The following is a 23,484-nucleotide window of genomic DNA, read 5'->3' as shown; positions in this document are numbered from 1 at the left end:
TCAATTTTATTAAAAATAAAATTAAACATTACAATAATTAAAATAAAATTAAAAACATAATTAAAAATTTATCGTATGGAGGCTTGTGAAAATAGAGCAAATCCCATCACTAGAAGCCTCGAACCGCCTTGTTGCTCGAGGTATTCATCGAATTCGCGATTCATTACAAGCAAAATGTAGAAGAGAGAATTGTTGTTGGGATGAGAAAAATTTTAAAGAGAGAATTGTAGTTGAGAAAGTGGTGAATTTGATATTGTGGAAGAGTGGTATTTATAGAAGGGAAAAAAGGAAAAATAAATAAATAAATAAAAAATAGCCGTTTAACAGCAACGGTCGAATTAAAAAAAAATTTACAACGGCTTTATTTTAATTTAAAAAATGAATTTCGATTTTTTTTTAAATGGGGCGCGTTCGGAGGACGCGCCAACCATTTCCTTCCTTCGTCCCGGGTCTTCGCCAAGACACCGCCTCGCACCTGGCCGTGTCTCCACCGCAGCCGCCCTCCCAGCGACCCGCGTCGATCCCCCCTAAGCAACGAGCATTGGAGATGCTTTTAGGAGTGGATACGAGTTTTAATAAAATTATTAAAGTTATCGTAAATAGAATAAATGTACAATTTGTAGGGATGATATTAATACCAAAAAATAAAATAAAAATATATTATTAATTAAAAATGGAATAAAAGTATAACTTATGAGAAGAGAATGTATGATGTGATGGTTAAAAAGTGAAATGACTCTTTTTTGTGGACAAAAAAAAAGGTAAGTAGGATTTTTATTTTATTTTTGTATGGATGGAGAAAGTATAACTTTTTCTATTTTCGTTTGTCCCATAAGAGCACTCACATTGATTGAGTAAGCTCCTCACTCAATAGAGTGGGGGACCACTTATGAGTAAGGAGCCAACAGTGACTCATTATCTTACTCATTTTCTTTAATTTTGATTTTTGTATTTTTTATTGGGTTAAGGTGCAGATCCACCCCTGAAGTAGAGACCCCCATAGCGTTTACCCTCTCATTCTCGATCTTGGTGCAAACACCCCCCCATAGTCCAAGAAAATGGTGCACTTAAACCCAGACCTCCAACGTCGTTAACGTCCGTTAAGCATTTGGGTTTAATTGCACCCTCTACTTCAGGAGTGGATCTGCACCTTAACTCTATCTTTTTTTTTCTTTTCTTTTTTTTCCAATTTCGGCAACCCACCTCTGGTATCAGCTTAGTCGCCCCTGTACTTATCGACTCTGGCTTGCACCTTGTCAGCTCGCACATGCCCAATCTCTCGGTCGTTGACATGCGGCAGCGCAAGCAGGTCCAGGACCGAATATGGACCGAATCCTACTTGGTTCAGATCCAGATCCGTATTTTTTACTTAGGTCTGAATTCGATCCAGATTTATTGGATTAAAAAAAATGAGATCCAGGTCCAGATCCATAAAATCCACAGGATTTCGAGTCCTGACCCAGATCCATTATTTTTTCTCTTTTAAAATAAATTTATAAATATTGAATTAACCAAAAATAAAATCATAATTATCGTTTAGAGTTTTACCAATTATTCAAAAATAAATAATTAAACCATAATCTATAAAAAAATATTATAAAAATTCAAAATAAGTAAACATATAATAATCAAGCACTAAATAAGTTAAGGTATTGTAGGAGATGCTACTGTGCGGGGCGGTGAAGAAGCTGGTGGCGCTGCTGCATGTGGGCGGTGGACAGTCGACAACCAAGAGATTGGGCGCGTATGAGCTGACAAGGTGCAAGTCGGATCCGATGAGTACAAGGGCGGCTAAGCTAATGCCGGAGGTGGATTGCCGAAATTAAAAAAAAAAAAAAAGAAGTTAAAGTGCAGATCCACCCCTGAAGTAGATGGTGCAATTAAACCCAAACGTTTAACGGACGTTAACGGTGTTAGAGGTTTGAGTTTAATTGCACCATTTTCTTGGACTATGGGGGGGTGTTTGCGCCAAGGTCGAGAATGGGGGGCTAAACGCTATAGGGACCTCTACTTTGGAGGTGGATCTGCACCTTAACCCTTTTTTATTTAACTTTAATTGCAGCAATTTAAATTACACAATTACTTAAATTTAAATTACATTAAATTACTAAAATTTAAATATAAATTTAAAAATTGAAAAATTGAAAAAATTGCAATAAAAAATACAAGCCCAAACATTTTCAATTTTTCTTTACTACTTATTTAAAATAAAAGCTCAAACATTTTTAGCTCAATTGTAATTTTAAAATTAAAACTAATTTAAAATAGAAGCCCAAATTAATTTCAACCCAATTATAATTTTAAAACCCTAAACTACTCATTTAAGACAGCCTCCTGCTCCTGCGCTTCATCTTCACTTCTTCCCTCTCCTTCAATGGTGCCGCAACCGTCCTCCAGGTAATGTTCAGTTTTTTTTTTTAAATTTTGCGCGTGTACTACACGCATGAGGGAAAATGGCGGATGAGCCTTACTCGTTTAATCGAGTCATACTCCAGTAAGCGTCCTCCCACATCGAGCTTACTCAATGGGAAGTGATAAGGAGTGAAATATACATCATATTGATGATAATCGAGATAGAGGATAATTGATTATAGGGTTAAGTACCAATTTCCCCCTTATCGATGACGTCCCTATCGCTTATAGCACCATATAGTCAGGGTAAGTGCTGCTTACTACCTCAACGTGGCAAAATCGAAGCAAATTCCCCCCGCTACTTAACGGACGTTAACGCCGTTAGAAAAAAATATTTTTTCTTCTCTCTCTCTCTCTCAATTCCAGCCAAATCTCTCTGCGACGCCGGAATCGAACCCAAACTCAACTACAACATGTAGTTTCCGGCCAGATCTCCCTCCGCCCTCCACCTCTTCGCCGCCGCCTCAATTTAATCACACCGACACGCACATCCTCGCAAGATCACCTATGTTCTCAATATTTGTGAAATCACAAAAAAAAAATCAGATCTCCTTCTCAGTTTTGCACTTCCCGTGGATGCTCCAGCGTAGCCTCCATCATCTGCTTCAGCCGGAGAACAGCAGCAAAAACCATCCGTCGTTGCCACGCGTTCTCTCCCTCTCTGAGCCGACACTTGCGGCCTTATTCACCACCGTGCGGTCCATCTGCGATTTCGCACCTGTTCTCCACCGACCCCCTCATTCTACCGCTTCAAATCCAATTAATTTGCCAATCAGAGGCCCGTAAAATGGAGCAAATAATGTCTCATCATCCTCTCATCTTGGTGGTGAAAATTTTCCAGCCAAACTCAACTGTAGCATGTGTGTTTGAAGGAGGAAGAAGGTGGCGAATTTGGAGGGTTTCGGGGGCGGAAGAGGAGGGGGAAAGCTGCTGGGTTTGGAGTTGGAGGAGAAGAGGGCTTTGATTGCGGTGGAGGCAAAGGAAGGGCGGCGGGAGGAAAACAGGGTGTTGGAGGAAGAGTTATCGATGGCGGTCGACGGTCCTACACCGGAGGAAGGCCACAACGACAGATTTAAAGGATGGGACGGACAGATTTTGAGAGAGAGAGAGAGAGATGGGCCCACCATAAATAAAAATAAAAAATATATTTTTTCTAACGGCGTTAACATCCGTTAAGTAGCGGGGGGGGGGGGGAAATTTGCTTCGATTTTGCCACGTTGAGGTAATAAGCAGCAATTACCCTGACTATAGGGTGCTATACGCGATAGGGACGCCATCGATAGGGAGAAATTGGTACTTAACCATTGATTATATTATTTTTTGTATATACATAAGTTTATCTCCAGCAAGAGAGAAAAGCCAACGCTGGCTGACCCCTATGAAATGTGGGCACCGATACTAACTTCGACTTGGAAAGAATGAAGTATAAAGCCAACATGGAAGTCAAGAGCTGGTTCATGCCAGCGCTGACCTAGCCAAGACAGCCAAAAACCCAGCAAAGGCAAGACTAGGTCGTGACAGCGCTGACCTAGCCAAGACAATCGAAGATCGACATTGCAAAGATAATGACACCCGACAAAAGTTGACCAATCGGTTTTCATAAGTGCTACTGAAGATATAGTTAGTTAGACACCATGCAATGCACGTGAACATTGTTAGATTTACCGTTTTACCCCTTTGTATCTGTTGTGTAAATAGTGTATTGTATTCATTTAGATCGGGACCAGACATCTCTTTCTGAAGAGCAGAAAATATGTAAAGTGTAAATTCTCTCAAACATATTGAAAACTCCGGCAATCTCCCGTGGATGTAGATCATTCGATCAAACCACGTAAAATCTTTGTGCTCTTTGTTCGTTTTATTTAAAGGTGTTGATACTTATCTCATCAACTGGCGCCGTCTGTGAGAATTTTGATCTAAGGCGTTGATATGTTCATCTTTTTCAAGCAAAGTTCTTCTTTGGTTTCTGGAAAAAATCTCATCGAAAAAATCGTGACAATCCGCTCTACTGTTATTTCCGTTAGAAATTGGATCTAGATCTGGTTGCTTGGAATTTCGTGAATCAAGCCTTAATTTTTTCGGATCTCCTTTCACAACGATTTCTTTGGGGGTGAGATTGAGGGGCTTGTCGGCCATGAACAATGGTTCCGGTTGTTTTTCAGAATTCTAATTTCTCGGCAAAGATCCACAACTAATGCGCTTCCTGAATCTGCTAAGAAGATAAGTTATCTCTGCCTTTCTTTCTGTAAATCGAATCTGGTTTGGGCTTAATCAAGGAGAATGGGCTAACTTATATCTAATTTTGTGAAGTTTAATTGGGTTGCTTGCTGTGTTTGGCTCTCATGATCACACCCGATGGGTCTACTTTAGTTTAAAATTGCATATGCTTTGTTTGAATCTATGAATATTTGTTCTATTTTGATTATGCCATAGATTATGGAGCCGGCGAAGCCATCGCCGGAAAAGGAAAAATGGGGAAAATTCAAAAAATTCTCACAGCTTGATTCGGCCTTGCCGCCGGTCACATGGACTCCGCCTGTTGCGTACCGCTGTCGTGCGTGTCGCTGACCTCCGATCATTTATTCCCAAATTATTTCAGGGAAGAATCATGTATTATTATGTTGATATGTGTGTCAATCTTGAAAGCCAGCGTTGGCAGCTCAACTCAAGTCATTGCTGGTCGACAAGGGGTCAGCTTTACCAAGAGTCGGGCTGTCTTCAAGAAATTTTTTATCCAAAAAGGATGGCTAGAGAGGGATATCAAAGTAGTACGGGGACGTATGAACACATTCCTGACAAGCCAGCGCTGCCCTCATGCCCGAATTTGATATAGGTTCTGAGAAGCTCGAGTTATCAGAGTCGTCTTTCTTTTGATGGGATATACCCTTTGATAAAAGAGGAGTGAACAATAGTGGGGCCAAAAGAAGAATGTTTCAGTAGCCAGGGTTGTGTATGCTAACTCAAATAATCACATTTTTCATGATCCGCTAAGCGCTCTGAATGCCGACATTGCACGACAGCCTTGTGTTGGATTGATGAATCTCTAGTCTGATAGGGGTAGGGGTGCCACCGGGCCGGGACCGCCGGTTCCGGGCCGCCGGAACCATGGAACTTGAACCGGCCCTTATTGGATTTGAGCGGGCCGGTTTTCGGGCCCGAAACCGCCAGTTCCGGGCTGGGCCGAAAACCGACGGTTCCCGATTTTTCACTTTTTTTTGAAAAAATTGTATTATTTTTAATGAAATTAAATGATTTGTGTTTAAATTTCATAATTTTCACTTTACAAATGTTGAAAAATGTTAAAATTACTCAACTTATACTATATAGTCTTATAAATTACTCCCTCCCTCCATGAAAGAACTTCCTAGGAGTGAGTGACACGGGTTTTAAGAAAAAATATTGTTGAATATATTGAGAGTGGATAAAAGGTAGTAGAGTGTATTGAGAGTGGTGAAAAAGTGTTATAATTAATATTGGGAGTTGTGAAAAGTGAAAAGTAAGGGATTATAAGTGGTGGGGTATAGTCCGAAAATAGGTAGAAAGTTCTTTTGTGGACGTCCCGAAAAGGAAAGATAGGAAGTTCTTTCGTGGACGGAGGGAGTATGATGTAAAAAACTTAAAATGTTAAAATTACTCAACCTAAAGTCTTAAATTATTTAATAACTTGTATACTATTGTCATATAAATATATAATTTTTAAATATATGTTGTGTTTTTTAAAGCTTGTAATTACTCAAGTTACCAAGTTAAATAATTTTCAAATTTACTCAACTTAAAAAATTTTAATAATATAATAATATTTTTTATGTCATCTTTTTTTTAAATGACAATTGAATTGAAATAAAATAAAGGAAAAATAATTAACACATTGAGAATAAAAAATTCAAATGAATTCATAAAAATAGATATCTTCATTGAATTTATTCTATATACCAAAAAAATATTACAAGGATATAAATTACATAATCTTCAAAATTGAATAAGTAAACTAACTAATACTAACTAAATAACTAATTGATCCCTAGACCTTATAAGTTACATATTTATAAGTTATATATTTATAAGCTATAAATTATTACATGAATATAAGTTATATATTTATAAGTTAGGTTGAGTGATCCCACATTGAAAAATGTAGGATTCTTTACAATGTGTAGTAAATTATAGATAGTGAAGCTACATTAAGTTGAAATTATCCCACATTGAAAAATGTAGGATTCTCTACCATGTGTAGTACATTATAAATAGTGAAACTACATTTAGTTAAAATTATCCTACATTAAAATATGTAGGATTTGAATACAAAATTAAAAAAAAAAAAAATTGGTCGGGAACAGCGGGCCGCGGGCCACCCTCCCCTTGAACCGTAACCGAACTGAGCTCCTTGGCGGGCCGGTCCTGAAATCGGCCCGTGGTCAACGGTCCGGGCCTGGACCGTTGACTTTCGGGCCGGTTCAGGGTCGGCCCGCCGGTCCCGGTTTAACCGTGGCATCCCTAGATAGGGGTCACACAATAGCCTCACGCTTCATTCGCGGGATTTTAAAGCTGACAAAGAAGCTCCCAGCTCTGGCACATTAGGATTTTGACGAAGTTTTTGGTGCAAATGGATGGATAGAAAGGGATACTAGGTGTCACCGTTGTCGCATTTATCTCAGTTGTGCATTATTTATTGCTCTTTTCGCCTTGTTAAACTTCGATAAAAAGAAATGTTCAAGTATTAGCATCCCTGTTCGGGTTTTCTTGGGTGCAGCAGAGACTTTCAAGATCTCTCGGAGCAACGGCTTTTCAGCCCTGCGTTTATTCTTGAGTCGAGGGGTATACGACAGCCCCGCATCTATTCTTGAGCTAGAAGATATTATGCGACAACCCTGTACGGGACTTCTCGGTGCAACAGGATCTCAGCCTTGCTCAGGTCTCTATCGTGTAACAGAATTTCCAGCCCTGCACGGGATTTCCCGACGCACCGGGAACTTCCAGCCCTGCTCGGGCTGAAACTCAGATGGGAATGGGAGATTCAAGTTAAAGGGCCAGCCCCGCTTCAATCTCTAAAATAATGACAACCCTGCGTTATTTGTGGGACTCTCGAGCTGAGCAAGGGCTATTGAGGTGGGCATTTCAACATTTGCTTATTATCGAGACTTTGTGACCACCCAGCTTTGCGGGAATGAGGGCCATGAAGCTAGCCATGTATCTAGGCTCGACAGCCCTGAAATATTTATTCCTTAAGAGGATGGGACGCAACAGCCTTGCGCTTATTCACGGGAATTCTTGACATAAGGAGGCACACGATAGTCCTGCTTGGGACTGCTTAGTATAATAGGGACTTCCTGACCTGTATTTATTCTTGGGATTAGGGGTATATGACAGCTCTGCTCGCTACGTGCTTGGGTCCAGGGGCCCAACTTTTGGGGAGAAAAATAAGCAAAATCAAGGCTGTAAAAAACTCCAACAACAGACGGGAAATTCAATTGACAGAGCTGAATGAGGAAAATAAAAATCGTCTAGCGATGACTATCTAAGCCACCTCTGAGGTGTGCCTTTTTCATGAGATCAATAAAATATTATGGCATCTCGGCCATGCCTCATATTCCAGCCTTGGTACTCCAGCTATGTGAAGTGTTTTTCTCTAAATGATTTCTCAATGATCTGTGTACTATTCTCTAAGCCACTTCTCAGTGTGCTCTATAAGTTGCTTTGACCGCGAGCTATAAGTCATCTCTGACATTTTTGTCATAAACAAGCACCAAGCAGGACATGTTTATTTAAGTCATGCACATGTCACCAGGGGAAGTATGGTATATACCTTCATATGCCTATAATAAAAACTTTTTTCATGAACACGAGGGCAGAGCTGACAAATTTTTAAGAATAGTTGGTGCGGGCATAGTATAAGCTGCTTTAGTCGTTAGCTATGCAAGCTACCTTAACCGCAAGCTACAAGGAGAATCAAGGTTGCTTGAGTCGTGAGCCAGACGAGCTACCTTAACTGCGAGCTACAAGGTGAGTCAAAGCTGCTTAAATCGTGAGCTATAAAAGCTACCTTAACCGCGAGCTACTAGTGGGAACAAGGCTGCTTAAGTCGTGAGCTAGACAATCTATCTTAACCGCGAGCTACAAGGAGAATCAAGGCTGCTTAAGTCATGAGCCAAACGAGCTACCTTAACCGCGAGCTATAAGGCGAGTCAAGGTTGCTTAAGCCGTGAGCTACACTAGCTACCTTAATCGTGAACTACTAGCGAGAATAAAGTTGTTTAAGTCATGAGCTGGATAGGCTACCTCAATCGTGAGTTATAGTCATAGAATGAATTGCTTAAATTGGGAGTTGCATGAGCTATGGTGGTTGCAAGCCATAGATAGAATTGTTGCTCAAACTGAGTTGTGACCATTTCAAGCATATTTTAAACTTAAAACAACTAAATCTAAACCAAGCCAAAGCTAAAGATAGTCAACGCTAGCACGACAACCAAGACAAGGCTAAAGATAGCCAGCGCTAGCACGATAACCAAGCCAAGGCCAAGAATTGCCAACGCTGGCACAATGACCAAGCCAAGGCTAAAGATACCTAACGCTAGCACGATAACCAAGGCAAGGCTAAGAATTGCCAACGCTGGCATAATGACCAAGCTAAGGCTAAAGATAGCCAACGATAGCACGATAACCAAGCCAAGGCCAACAATTGCCAACACTGACACAATGACCAAGCCAAGGCTAAAGATATCAACGCTAGCACGATAACCAAGTTATTTGTTAAAGATAGCCAGCGTTGGCACAATGACCAAGCCAAGGCTAAAGATAGCCAACGCTAGCACTATAACCAAGGCATTTGTCAAAGATAGCCAGCGTTGGCACAATGACCAAGCCAATGCTAAGAATTGCCAATGCTGACAGGACAATCAAGCTAATGCTAAAAATTGCCAACGCTGATAGAACAATCAAGCCAATGCTAAGAATTGCCAACGCTGACAGGACAACTAAAGCCAATACCAAGGATTGTCAACGCTGACAGGCGACAACTTGGATCAATAAATAGAGAGTATGGAGAGAAATTCAATGCTCTCACAAGTAATCATTGATGCATGATTGAACCAATCACAAGCTTCGATAATCATAATAAGTATGATAAAATTACTAGAAAATAAGAACCCATAAATAAATGGAATCACAGTCGAGTTGGTTGGAATAAAGTTTTCCAACGCTGATGCGGCAACAATGTTGACGGGTATGTGGGGGCAAAAATAGAGAGTGACACTCTCATACATACAATGAATTGATCAAGTCATTGATGAGCAATGTATGCCAATCACGCCTGGGAAACGTAATGACATTATGGAATTAGGGCAAAGAGTCAGACTTGATAAAATGAAATTATTAGACAAGAAAGTCAAAACACTTGAGGTTGCCTGGACGGAAACCTTATTAAGGTCATCCCTGACCGGTCAGATTTGCCAAGGTCACCTTTGATGGGGCATAGCTGAAAGAATTCTTAAAGAATAATCGGAAGGGATCTAAGCCGCCTAAATCGCCAGCTATAAGCTGCCTTGACCACGAGCTATAAGTTATCACATGCATATCCTTAGCTGCTCAAACCGCGAGCTCTAGGTCCCTTCTGGGTGTACTCTATGCCACTTCTTAGTGTGCATTCACTTCCCAGCGATGGTTATTTCACAATATTTCTTAGTGTTCACTTGTTTCTCAACGATGGTAACTTCACGTCACTTCTTAGTGTGCATTCGCTTCTCAGCAATGGTTATCTTAAGCCACTTCTTCTCAGTGTGTTATTCTCTAAATCACTGACACACACCCATCGTGCGGTGCGGTGTATGCCCAGTACAGACAATACACGCTCCTACGTCTCACAACAAGAACTCAGTCTTAGTGGTAAGTGTAGGGTCGAATCCCACAGGGAGTGAGGAACCACTTTGTTCTCCAACGACAAACTGAGGTGTCACAGTTCTCAATCTGTATATTCTGCACAAGAAACTAACAAGATCAATAATAACAAAGGGGTGAGGTTATTTGGTTAGGTCATAACTGTTGTTAACATTCGTTTCGGTCATAGGCATACTGATAATCCGTCCATGATCCATATAAAACCGAGGCGTGGCCCAAAGATATTGGAGCGTTTCAAGAGTTTATACTTCACATTTGGGATGGTTGATCCCATTGTGGTCACTTGGTTCGAAGGTCACACATTCTCCGGTCACAAGGCAGTGCTTCACTTCTCCTTAGATGGTAGTCATACCCGTTACTCACCAAGTATGGCCCTCATCAACCTTCTCTCCCGAGGTCTCCAACTCCGCACTTTGAGTGACACATGCCTCCTGGACACAACCATTTCCGGCTTTGTCAGCCGACCAGTCATAGACATGCTACGGCGCCGAGATTGCTTTCCTCGTTTGATAACCATGGCTTTATGCCTCGTCACAATTGATGGATAGTCTCTAGAGAAGCCCAAGACTGAGGAAGGACAGTGTATCCCATCAATCCTTTCCCCACCTTCTGGATCTACAACGCCTTTTGTTGACTCTGCTCAGCTACTCGGTCTTGGGTATACCGGTTGTCACGCCCTGGTATTCCCTGGCCTTTGCTTGTCACGGACAGCGTTTTACCGAACGGAGATCACCCGTTAGGCCTCTACTGCCCATGGTTTCGAATAGATCCTTCCGGAACCACGAGACTCAATCGAAAGAACAAATACCTCACGAATGTTTACATGTTAACAACAATTATTTCCACCCCTAAAACCTCACCTAAGGAATTACTCACACATAGCAGAATTCATAAATGCGAAATGAATTAAACACATTATGGAACAAAAGGGAATACTTAAGTAGATAAAATAATACCTAAGGCTTCGAGCCTTCAATCTTGTTCGAATGCGAAACACAACGGAAATAGGAAAATAGTACTGAAACGTAAATTGTTTTGGATGCCACACACGGCGAATTAAAGTAGTAGCTAAAGTAAAACAGAAGTTCAAAAGGTGCCAAGAGCTTGTGCACGCTGCACATCATCAATCTTTTATAGTGCCGAATGGTCGAGGTCTAACCTTCCTTCCTCCACAACTTCGTTTTCCCCCTGGACAGACCTGTACTGACACAAATAAAGAGAAAAATAGGGCCAAATGGCCCAAAAGTAGAAGACGCATCACACCTACACACTTAAAGCATACTTGCCCTCAAGTATGTAGGTGGATTCACAGAAGACACGGACGAAAAAGGTTGAAAGAAAAGAAATAAAACTAAGAGACACGAAACTTGCACAAATTCAGGATCAGATCATACTATCATGCATCATTCAGTTCAGTCAAACCACAAACCAGAGTAATGATCATGCATAAAGTGTGATAGTAGTCTCTCTTTCGCTCAAGTACCGGGCTAAGTATATACACTCTAAATTTGCTGTGCCAATTCTTCTAAGAGTTTGATTGAAAACTACAAGTGGAACACACTAGTATGACTCATCAGAGGGTCTTTGTTTGGTTGTAATGGGGTATACGGAGCTAAGGTGAGGTAAATATGGTTCAGTGGCTAATTCAGCATCACCCTTACTCAGTATACACGTTCAGTAAAGCAACAACCAACCCTTTATTCCCTCGTTTTCAATGGGGTTCATCTTTTCTTTGATTTTCGGCATCAATTTTCATTCATCAATTATTTTTTTTGTGCCCGGATTTTCTTTCTTTTCTCCAGTTCCTTGTTTACCATTTTATGCACTTCATAAATTCTTTCTCCTAGATATAGTAACAGAAAGGCTCAAGAAAGAATGAATTCGGCTCAAATTGGCATACAAGGGATTCTTTTCACATTTATCAACAAAGAAGAGTCTGGGGCCCTAATCAAAGAATTTTGCCCTAATCACACGAGTCATTGCCAGCAATATAAGTTCTCAAGCAAAATCTCGATTCCCTAGCACAGCAAAATCTCACCAGAAATATGCAATTTTTTTTCAATTTGGCCCTGATCTCACTGGTAGGGTACTCTCAGTAACCTCACAACTACTATCATGCATCTCATACTCAATCCACCAAATCACACCAAGACTGAATTCAGCATGCATAATCTCATCACCATCAAACAATGCAAGTACGACTCAAACACAGACTATAAAGACACTAAAATAAGAAAAATCAAAAGACAAAATAAAACCTAATCTAAGAGTTCAGGGGAAAAGAACTTAGTCATTTTGGTCAGAGGATCTCGCCTCCGCATTCAGCCTTTCCTTGATTTCTTTAAAACCAGCTTCCATTGCTTTGAATCCTTCCTCCATGGCATCCCTCAGCGTGGCCACTTCTCCTCCCAGCATCAACAGCTCGTCTTTGATTTCCTTCAGTTCGACCGTCAGCATGACAATCTCGCTACTGGTCGGGCGAGAAGTTCCCTGTTCTTGTGCAATTCTCGGTTCAGGTCTAACTGAGCTGCCATCCGGTTGGACCAAACGGTAGCCGCCTCTTTCATCCACCTCAACAATCCGCCAACGCACAAGACGCCCGATATCAAAGAGTCGGGTTTCTGCTACAGCTGCTTTATCCGGGGCCTTATCGTTGAAATTTGCAAGCTTCTTCGCCAGGAGAGTCACCAGCTGGCATAGGGAGAAGTACTTGTTGGTATGGGTTACCCCATACTGAAACTGCAGTGCCGCGGTGAACCCAAAGTTCACCCTCTTTCTCTCCACCATGCACCAGAGCAGGAAGAGCTCTTGCTGCGTGACTACGTTGGATCCCTCAATCCAGCCGTAGATGTTGTAGGCCAACCAACGATGGCAAATCTGCAGGGCTGGGTCGCGGAGTTCGTTGGACTTGCTGATATTTTTCACGTATTTGGCCCCCGTCGAGAGTTGAGACCAGTAATGGTCAATCTGACTTCTCCACTCGGGTGGAGCCATGGTTTCAGCTTGCTTATACTCATCATCGTATACCTCCTTGTCCTCGATCACTCCCAGGTGGATGTTCAAGTCGTTGATGGAAAGTGGGAACATCTTCCCCCGCAATTGGAAACGCAGGGTACCTGGTGTTTCAATCGAGTAATTTCCCTTCGGTTTGAATTCCACCGTGCTCATGAACTCTTCCGATATTTGCTTGAACGCCAACACGTTCCATTTCAGAATTTTCCCCCAACCAATGCTTTTAAAATATCCCTCCACACGTTCTTTTATCCCGAAATCATCCAACACTTCAGTCACCAGAAAATACCAGGGGGTTATTTCCCGGTTCTACAAAACAGCATACCTCTGACTATCCCTCGGTATGACCGTCTCCATAGTGCTGGGTCGTACCACCCCCCTGCGCTTGACGCCCTTGGGTTTTGAAGTGATTGTGCTCGTCACCGGCTTAGCAGGGGCGACCACATCCTCTGAGTTGGAGCTTTCCACCGTCTCAGTTCTTTTTGGGTCTACTTCCATCGGTTCTTCCATCTCCTTAGCCTTTCCCTTTTTGGCTGCAGTGGGCATCCTTTGTTTCTTACTTTGTTCGCCTTTGGTTCTCGTCTTACTGCCTGTCGGCGCTGGTCTGGCTTTAACTGGCAGTGGGGGTTTCGCAACATCAAGCTTTCTTTTCACTCCAGGTCTCTTGCTCTGTGGTGTTGGGACCTCTACCTCCTCCTCTTGAACGGCCTCGACTTCCTCTACTTCATCAGCCTCCTCCTCGTCCACCTTCTCTTCTTCCCCCTTCTCCTCCTCCGCTTTCTCTTGTTCTTCTTCTTCCGTATCCTCGGAAGCAGTTCTCCCTTCTTGCATGGAGGTTTCTGGAATTTGCGGTTGAGGTTGGGCTTGAACAGGTGGTGGTGCGACAGTGGGTTGCGCCGGAGTTGCTTTGCCCGCCTGGGCCTTCTTCGATTTCTTCACATGAGGGGTGAGCTCGGGCTCCCCTTCTTCCGGTTGTTTTGACTCGACGGCTGTTCTGGCTGCCTCCTGTTCCTCTAGTTGGAGGACTTCGGCACGCCCTTTGTCCTCGGGCTGGATATTCAGAAAAGGATCTTCAGTAATTTTGGTGGAGGTCTCCTCCGAAGCAGTTCGCCTCGTGGTACGCTTTGGAGGTGGAGGTTTGGTGCTTTTCTTCTTCGGGGGTTGGGTGCTTCCGGAGCCAGCTCCTCCTTTGGTTTTTGCTATTGTGAGTTGCAAAGATCAAAAGGTTTAGAGTTCGCGCGGAAGTTTTGGATTTTGTGGGGATTTTTGGGAGCAGAGTTGGCCGTTAAGAAGGGTGATCGGCAGTTATGGAAATTTAGGGTTTGGGGCGAGTGGAGATCGTGGTGTAGCAGTTTTCGGAGGTTAGGGTTTGTGGGAGAAAAAATGTGGGTTAAGGCTTTAAAGATGGTAAGAATGGCGGTTATGGCAGAAAAAAGAAATTTTAAAGGAAAGAAATCATGGCCAAAAATTTGAATTTCAAATTTCTGCAGAAACCGAAGGGCTGCAGTCACATCGCCGCCTGCTGCTGACACGCTTACATCATCCCTCTTCGTAAGCCCTCTTCCAGATCATTCCAACCCCCAACTCTCCACCTATACACTTGGCAACGCAAAGTGGGCTCGGATTCTCCTCTGGGTCTCATTCCAAATTCATCTTGGCCCGCCTCCCTGTAGGGTTAGTGCATCCAAACAAAACAAAACAACTTAAAAGAAAAGAAAAGAAAATTCGGTAAAGACCATACCGAAGAAACCGCACTGGGTTGCCTCCCAGCAAGCGCTCTTGTTTCCCGTCTTGAGCTCGACTCTCCTTCACTCTTCACTCGTACACAGGGTCGAGAAGGTGGCATTCCTCCTTCTCCTTTTCCACTTCAGCAAGTTCATGATAGGGCTTTAGGCGATGCCCATTTACCACGAACGTATCAACTCTATTGTGATCGTACACTTCTATGCTTCCGTTTGAGAAAATTTCTTTGATCACGAATGGTCCTGACCACTTTGAACGAAGTTTCCCAGCCATCATCTTGAAGCGCTTATTAAAAAGTAGAACTTTTTGTCCCACCAAGAATTCCTTCTTCCTGATCTTGGCATCATGGATCCTCCTGGTTCGCTCTTTATAGAGCACCGCATTGTCGTAAGCCTCCAACCGAAGCTCTTCCAACTCACTCAGCTGCAACTTTCTTGCTTCTCCAGCTAGGGTCATACTGAGGTTAATTTGCTTGATTGCCCAGTACGCCTTATGTTCGATTTCCACAGGCAAATGACATCTTTTCCCATAAAGTAAGCGGAACGGGGACATTCCAATGGGTGTCTTGAAAGCAGTTCTGTATGCCCACAACGCATCCCCCAAGTGGTTACTCCAGTCCTTGCGGTTGGGGTGTACCACCTTTTCCAGGATGCTCTTTATCTCTCTATTGGAAATCTCGGCTTGGCCATTTGCTTGGGGGTGATATGCAGTGGTGACCTTGTGTGTCACCCCCATCTTCTTGGTTAATGCTCTGATAGTGGCATTACAGAAGTGAGACCCCTGATCACTAATTAGGATTTTGGGTATACCATACCTCCCGAACACTTGCTCCTTCAAGAACCCCGCCACTGTATGAGCATCATTGCTTGCGGTTGCCTTGGCTTCAACCCACTTTGATACGTAATCCACTGCCCCCAGAATGTACTCATAATTTCTTGACTTTGGGAAGGGCCCCATAAAGTCAATTCCCCACACGTCAAAAATTTCGACTGGCATGATTGGAACTTGTGGCATTTCATCTTTTGCGGTAATACCTCCAGTCATCTGGCACTTCGGGCAGCTCTGTACCCATTTTTTTGCATCCGCGAATATGGTGGGCCAGTAGAATCCACTCTCCAAGATTCTGTAGGTCGTGCGCTTTCCTCCAAAATGCCCACTGTTTACTGTTCCATGGCACATGTCCAAAATTTGGGCATGCTCATCCTCAGGTATGCATCTCCGTATGACCTGATCTGCTCCAGTTCTCCAAAGATATGGATCCTCCCAGTTGTAGAATCGTTCTTGCACATGTAACTTTCTCTGTTCGAACCTTGTCAATCCTGGGGGCAACTCTTTAGTGATCAGATAATTAGCTATATCAGCATACCAGGGCTCCTGTTTGGTCAGAGCATACAGTTCTTCTTCTTCCTCTCGGGTGCTCATGGAGTATAACTTTTCGTCTGGAAAGGTATCGGTAATGGGCATACCATCATCCTCTTCCAGTTGCAACCTGCTCAAATGATCCGCCACGAGGTTTGCAGCTCCTTTTTTGTCCCTTATTTCTATGTTGAACTCTTGCAACTATAATATCCACCTGATGAGTCGAGGTTTGGATTCCTTTTTGGCCATCAAATACTTCAACGCAGCGTGATCCGTGTAGACCACCGCCTTTGTTCCCAAAAGATAGGAACAAAACTTTTCTATGGCAAACACCACTGCTAATAGTTCTTTCTCAGTAGTAGTATAGCTGCATTGTGCCGGATTCAGAGTTTTGGATGCGTAGTAGATCACGCAACTCTCTTTGCCTTTCTTCTGTCCCAGTACTGCTCCAACGGCGTGGTTGCTGGCATCACACATGATCTCAAATGGTAAGTCCCAAACCGGAGGTTGAATAATGGGGGCTGACACCAACTTGTTTCTCAGAATTGTGAATGTCTCCTTACAATCGTCATCAAACTCAAACGGCACATCTTGTTGAAGAAGTCTGGTCATGGGCTGGGCAATCTTGGCGAAATCCTTGATAAATCGCCGGTAGAAACCTGCATGGCCAAGGAATGCCCGTATGTGCTTTACCGTTGTCGGGAAAGGCAATTTGGCGATGGAATCAACCTTCGCCTTATCCACTTCAATTCCCCTTTCCGAAATCACGTGCCCCAGCACTATTCCTTCCTTTACCATAAAATGACATTTTTCATAGTTGAGGACCAGGCTCTTCTCCACACACCTTTTTAATACAAGCTCTAGATGCTTCAAACATGTGTCGAAAGAGCTACCATATACGGTGAAGTCATCCATGAAAACTTCAATGCAATTCTCCAATAGATCGAAAAATATGCTCATCATGCACCGTTGAAAGGTTCTCGGTGCATTGCATAATCCGAACGACATTCTCCGATATGCAAATGTTCTGAATACGCAGGTGAAAGTGGTTTTCTCCTGGTCTTCATGTGCCACAAAGATTTGCATGTATCCAGAATATCCGTCGAGAAAACAGTAATAGGCATTACCAGCTAATCTTTCCAGCATCTGGTCGATGAAGGGTAATGGGAAGTGATCCTTCCTGGTTGCATCATTCAGCTTCCTGTAGTCAATGCAAACTCTCCATCCTGTTTGCAATCGAGTGGGCACAAGCTCGCCTTGATCATTCTCCACAACCTGTATTCCCGACTTCTTCGGTACGACATGGACTGGACTCACCCATTGGCTATCGGATATGGGATAGATGATTCCCAATTCCAACAGCTTAAGAATTTCTTTCAGTACTACTTCCTTCATGATCGGGTTCATCTTCCTTTGAGAATCTCGAACGGGTTTGGCTCCCTCCTCAAGATAAATGTGATGCATGCACTCCGTGGGACTGATGCCTTTTATATCAGCTAAGGTCCAACCGATGGCTTCCCTGTTCTCTCGTAATACTCTGACCAATCGATCTTGCTGCACAACGGTTAGATCAGCACTGATGATAACTGGTAGTGTCTCTTCTGGTCCCAAATAAGCATACTGTAAATGCTTGGGTAGTTGCTTGAGCTCCAAAACGGGTGCTTTCTGGATTGAAGGTAACAGCTTCTCGTTCTGCCCATACTGAGCCAATAACTCCGGTTTGCTTGCCTCTGTTCCCCCAGCTAGGTAGACCTCCTGGATTAATTCCTTGATCTTCTGATCCACCTCCACCTCGGCTTCCAAAGTGCTTTCTCGGAGAGAGTAAAGTTCCATGATGGCTTCCTTCATCTCATCATCCTCCATATGTTCTGCATCCCGATCAGTCAGACCATACTGAATTACTTTCTCTGTGGTATCCCTGGAACCGAAAGCAATTCCTTGTTCTTGCACCAAGGGCTCAAATACATCGATCATGTCCACCGTTTCCATTGCTTGTTTCCTCTTCATGGTCTCATAGATGTTGAATTCCACTTGGACTCCATCGAACTCACATGTCAAAATTCCGGTCTTCATATCGATCTTAGTTCCAACGGTCATCATGAATGGCCTTCCCAATAGTATAGCATTTTCTCATGTTTCGGGTCCAGTGTCCAGAACATAGAAGTCTGCTGGGAAAATCAAATCCCCAACCTTGATCAATACGTCCTCCACCACTCCTTCAGGGTAAGCGTTGGACCTATCAGCCAACTGTATGACCACACGGGTGTTCCTCATCTCGCCAACATTCAATCTCTTGTATACAGCCAATGGCATCACATTAATGGAGGCTCCCAGATCCATCATTGCCTTATCCATGTTGGTTCCTCCTATATTGCATGGAATGGTGAACATCCCTGGATCCTTTCGCTTCGTGGGTAGCTTCCGTTGGATCACTGTCGAAACACTTTCTCCCATCACGTATCGGACTTCTTCCTCCATTTTGACTTTTCTTGAACAAAGGTCTTTCAAGAATTTGGCATATTTTGGAATTTGCCTGATAGCATCGAGTAGGGGTATGCTCAATTCAACCTTTTGAAACATCTTCATCATTTCACTTGCTTCCTTCTCTCTAGCTTTCTGTTTCAGGCGTCCTGGGTAGGGTGCATCGGTTGGGTTGCTGCCTCCATCTTGTTCCTTAGTTGGACCTTTACCACTCTTATTCCAGCTTCCTCGAAGCAATTCAGCCTCTGCTAACAACTCTTCTTATTTTTCCTCTCCCTCGGGAAACTCAGTTAGCACAACTTGGGCATGTTCTCTGGGGTTTATTCCCATGGCTGGGAGTTTACCAGCGTTCTCCTCCAGTTTGGCCACTGCTTTAGTCAAGTGACTAATTTGTTGGTTGGTTTGGTTCATGCCGGCACGAATTTCATTGCGAAACTTCTCGCTCTCCTTAGCCATGCTTTCAATGGCTTCTTCCCAAGGTGCTCTCCGATGTGGTGGTTGGTAAGGGGGTTGTTGTTGATTCTGGTTGTGGTGTTGAGGTGGTCCCAACTGGTACTGTTGTTGATGCTGGTTCTGATTATACTGGGGACGTTGTACCGGTGCGCCCATATTGTTCTGCTGTTGGGGCTGACCATCTTGCTTCCACCGAAAGTTAGGGTGATCTCTCCACCCTGGATTGTAAGTATTTGCATAAGGATCATACTTCCGTGGATTCCCGTCATGTCCTCCGATGGCATTGACATCAACAATATCCTCGCCAAAATTGGGACAATTTTCAGATTGATGTCCGGTGGCATCGCAAAGGCCACACTGGCGAATCTTCTTCGGTATAGTCAAGCCTGACAGAAGTTCCTTGAGTTCGTTCATGCTCTTCTCCATAGTTTTCTCCAGTTTGGACATCTCCTCATTCTCTTCAGCTTTCCTTGGTTTTTCCAGATTCCTTTCATGCCCTTCATCGCGTGATTCTTCTGCCATGGTGCCCAACAGTTGAAAGATCTCCAAGGGAGTCTTACTCATCAACGATCCATTACAGGCTGCTAGAACCAAACTGCGATCATTCCTCCGCATGCCCTTTACAAAACTCTCCACCTGATCTTTTGGAGAGATTTGGTGATGAGGACAGTAGCTTAACATTCTCTTGAATCTTGTCCAGTATTCGTAGAAGGATTCTAACCCATCTTGCCTTATGCTGCGGATATCCCATCTCATCCGCTCCACTCGTGATGCTGGGAAGAATTCTTCCAAGAAAGTCTGTTGCAGTTGTGCCCATGTAGTGACACTGCCTTTGGGTAGGTCATACAGCCATCTTCTTGCGTTGTCCACCAAGGTAAAAGGGAAGAGTATCAATTTGACATACTCTTGCTGCTCATCATTGGATTGATGCATGATTGTCATCTCAAAATCTTGGAGATGAGTGTGAGGGTCATCTCCTTGGTATCCATTGAACTTCGGTAAGATCTGAAGCAATGAAGGCTTCATGTCATACCGACGAGGTGCGAACGGATTTGCGGGTAGGGTGATTCCGTTCGGCCTCAGGTTGAGATTAGTTGGGTATGCCAACTGTCTGAGGGTCTGCTCCGGTACGGCTTCTGCCTGCTCAGCCTCTGCCATAGCTTCGCGTCTCGCTATTCGTGCGACTGCGCGCAGTCGTCTTTCTGTACGATCAATATCAGGATCAAACACCAATGCTCTTACAGCTCTACGAGTTCCACGCATACACCAGTAGCAGAAAATGGAATGAGGAGAGAACAAAATTGCTGCGCGTCATTCCCCGGCAACGGCGCCAATTTTGACACTCACCCGTCGTGCGGTGCGGGCAAAATACTTGTGTATGCCCAGTACAGACAATACACGCTCCTACGTCTCACAACAAGAACTCAGTCTTAGTGGTAAGTGTAGGGTCGAATCCCACAGGGAGTGAGGAACCACTTTGTTCTCCAACGACAAACTGAGGTGTCACAGTTCTCAATCTGTATATTCTGCACAAGAAACTAACAAGATCAATAATAACAAAGGGGTGAGGTTATTCGGTTAGGTCATAACTGTTGTTAACATTCGTTTCGGTCATAGGCATACTGATAATCCGTCCATGATCCATATAAAACCGAGGCGTGGCCCAAAGACATTGGGGCGTTTCAAGAGTTTATACTTCACATTTGGGATGGTTGATCCCATTGTGGTCACTTGGTCCGAAGGTCACACATTCCCCGGTCACAAGGCAGTGCTTCACTTCTCCTTAGATGGTAGTCATACCCGTTACTCACCAAGTATGGCCCTCATCAACCTTCTCTCCTGAGGTCCCCAACTCCGCACTTTGAGTGACACATGCCTCCTGGACACAACCATTTCCGGCTTTGTCAGCCGACCAGTCATAGACATGCTACGGCGCCGAGATTGCTTTCCTCGTTTGATAACCATGGCTTTATGCCTCGTCACAGTTGATGGATAGTCTCTAGAGAAGCCCAAGACTGAGGAAGGACAGTGTATCCCATCAATCCTTTCCCCACCTTCTGGATTTACAACGCCTTTTGTTGACGCTGCTCAGCTACTCGGTCTTGGGTATACCGGTTGTCACGCCCTGGTATTCCCTGGCCTTTGCTTGTCACGGACAGCGTTTTACCGAACGGAGATCACCCGTTAGGCCTCTACTGCCCATGGTTTCGAACAGATCCTTCCGAAACCACGAGACTCAACCGAAAGAACAAATACCTCATGAATGTTTACATGTTAACAACAATTATTTCCACCCCTAAAACCTCACCTAAGGAATTACTCACACATAGCAGAATTCATAAATGCGAAATGAATTAAACACATTATGGAACAAAAGGGAATACTTAAGTAGATAAAATAATACCTAAGGCTTCGAACCTTCAATCTTGTTCGAATGCGAAACACAACGGAAATAGGAAAATAGTACTGAAACGTAAATTATTTTGGATGCCACACACGGCGAATTAAAGTAGTAGCTAAAGTAAAACAGAAGTTCAAAAGGTGCCAAGAGCTTGTACACGCTGCACATCATCAATCTTTTATAGTGCCGAATGGTCGAGGTCTAACCCTAGCTGCGCCAGTCTCAAATCTTTGCCGGGATCTTCTTTCATTTTTTAGCTCAATCTTTGATTGATCAGATTGAAGATGGCTTCCAGCTGCAAGCTTAGTCAACCTTTCCCATTCTTCAGATCCTTCTAGCTTCTTCCTCCCTCTTCCACTTGCTTCTTCAAAATCTCCGATATTTACTTTCCTTTATTGGCTTCGGCTGTCTGTTGTTCATGGTAGTGGTCAGACGGATTGCTTCCTTCGGTGTGATTCATACCAGGTGGGTTTCTTCAGGTTCCCATGCCCCAAGTTAGACTGGGGAGGTACTTGTTGGCCGAAGCTCCATGCTGGTAAACATAACATTGCAATCTGGACTTGGTAATGCCCATTCCGACCACATTTTCTCCTTTTCCGCCCTACTGACCTTCCTTCCTCCACAACTTCGTTTCCCCCCTGGACAGACCTGTACTGACACAAATAAAGAGAAAAATAGGGTCAAATGGCCCAAAAGTCGAAGACGCATCAATCACTCAGTGGTGATGGTTATGTATTGTTCTTCTCAAGCCTGGGTTTTCTTATGCGCTCAAAGAAATGAAAGTTGATTATCTTTGACAACATTAAAGAATCCAAAGGGAAATCGAGTTAGTGACCACGACTCTAAAATCAAGGAAAATTATTATCTTTATTTGTCGATAGCGCTGATGATAAAAGAAAACACTCAGACAAAATTTCGTTGTAACAACTCATTTTTGTCACCAGGGGGAGTAGCTGATGAGGAGTGAAATATACATCATATTGATGATAATCGAGATAGAGGATAATTGATTATATTATTTCTTGTATATACATAAGTTTATCTCCAGCAAGAGAGAAAAGCCAACGCTGGCTGACCCCTATGAAATGTGGGAACCGATACTAACTTCGACTTGGAAAGAATGAAAGGTATAAAGCCAACATGGAAGTCAAGAGCTGGGTCATGCCAGCGCTGACCTAGCCAAGACAACCGAAAACCTAACAAAGGCAAGACTAGGTCGCGACCGCACTGACCTAGCCAAGACAATCGAAGATCAACATTGCAAAGATAATGACACTCGACAAAAGCTGACCGATCGGTTTTCATTAGTGCTACTAAAGATATAGTTGGTTAGACACCATGCAGTGTACGTGAACATTGTTAGATTTATCGTTTTACCCCTTTGTATCTGTTGTATAAATAGTGTATTGTATTCATTTAGATCAAGATCAGGCATCTCTTTCTGAAAAGCAGAAAATATGTAAAGTGTAAATTCTTTATGTTCGGCAATCTCCTGTGGATGTAGATCATTCGATCGAACCACGTAAGATCTTTGTGTTCTTTGTTCATTTTATTTAAAGGTGTTGATACTTATCTCATCAGGAAACTTACTCGAGTAAGCCCCATCGAGTACCAATGTGGGTGCTCTAAGAACGTATCACGTTTATTTTGAAACATGACCCTATTTTTTATTTTTAATCACAATCACCCATTTCTACACGACCACACAATCAATTTAACCACAACCACTTATG

The sequence above is a fragment of the Salvia miltiorrhiza genome, chromosome 1, assembly GCF_028751815.1.
Source record: "Salvia miltiorrhiza cultivar Shanhuang (shh) chromosome 1, IMPLAD_Smil_shh, whole genome shotgun sequence".
Lineage (NCBI taxonomy): Eukaryota > Viridiplantae > Streptophyta > Magnoliopsida > Lamiales > Lamiaceae > Salvia > Salvia miltiorrhiza.
This window is presented reverse-complemented; position numbering follows the sequence as displayed.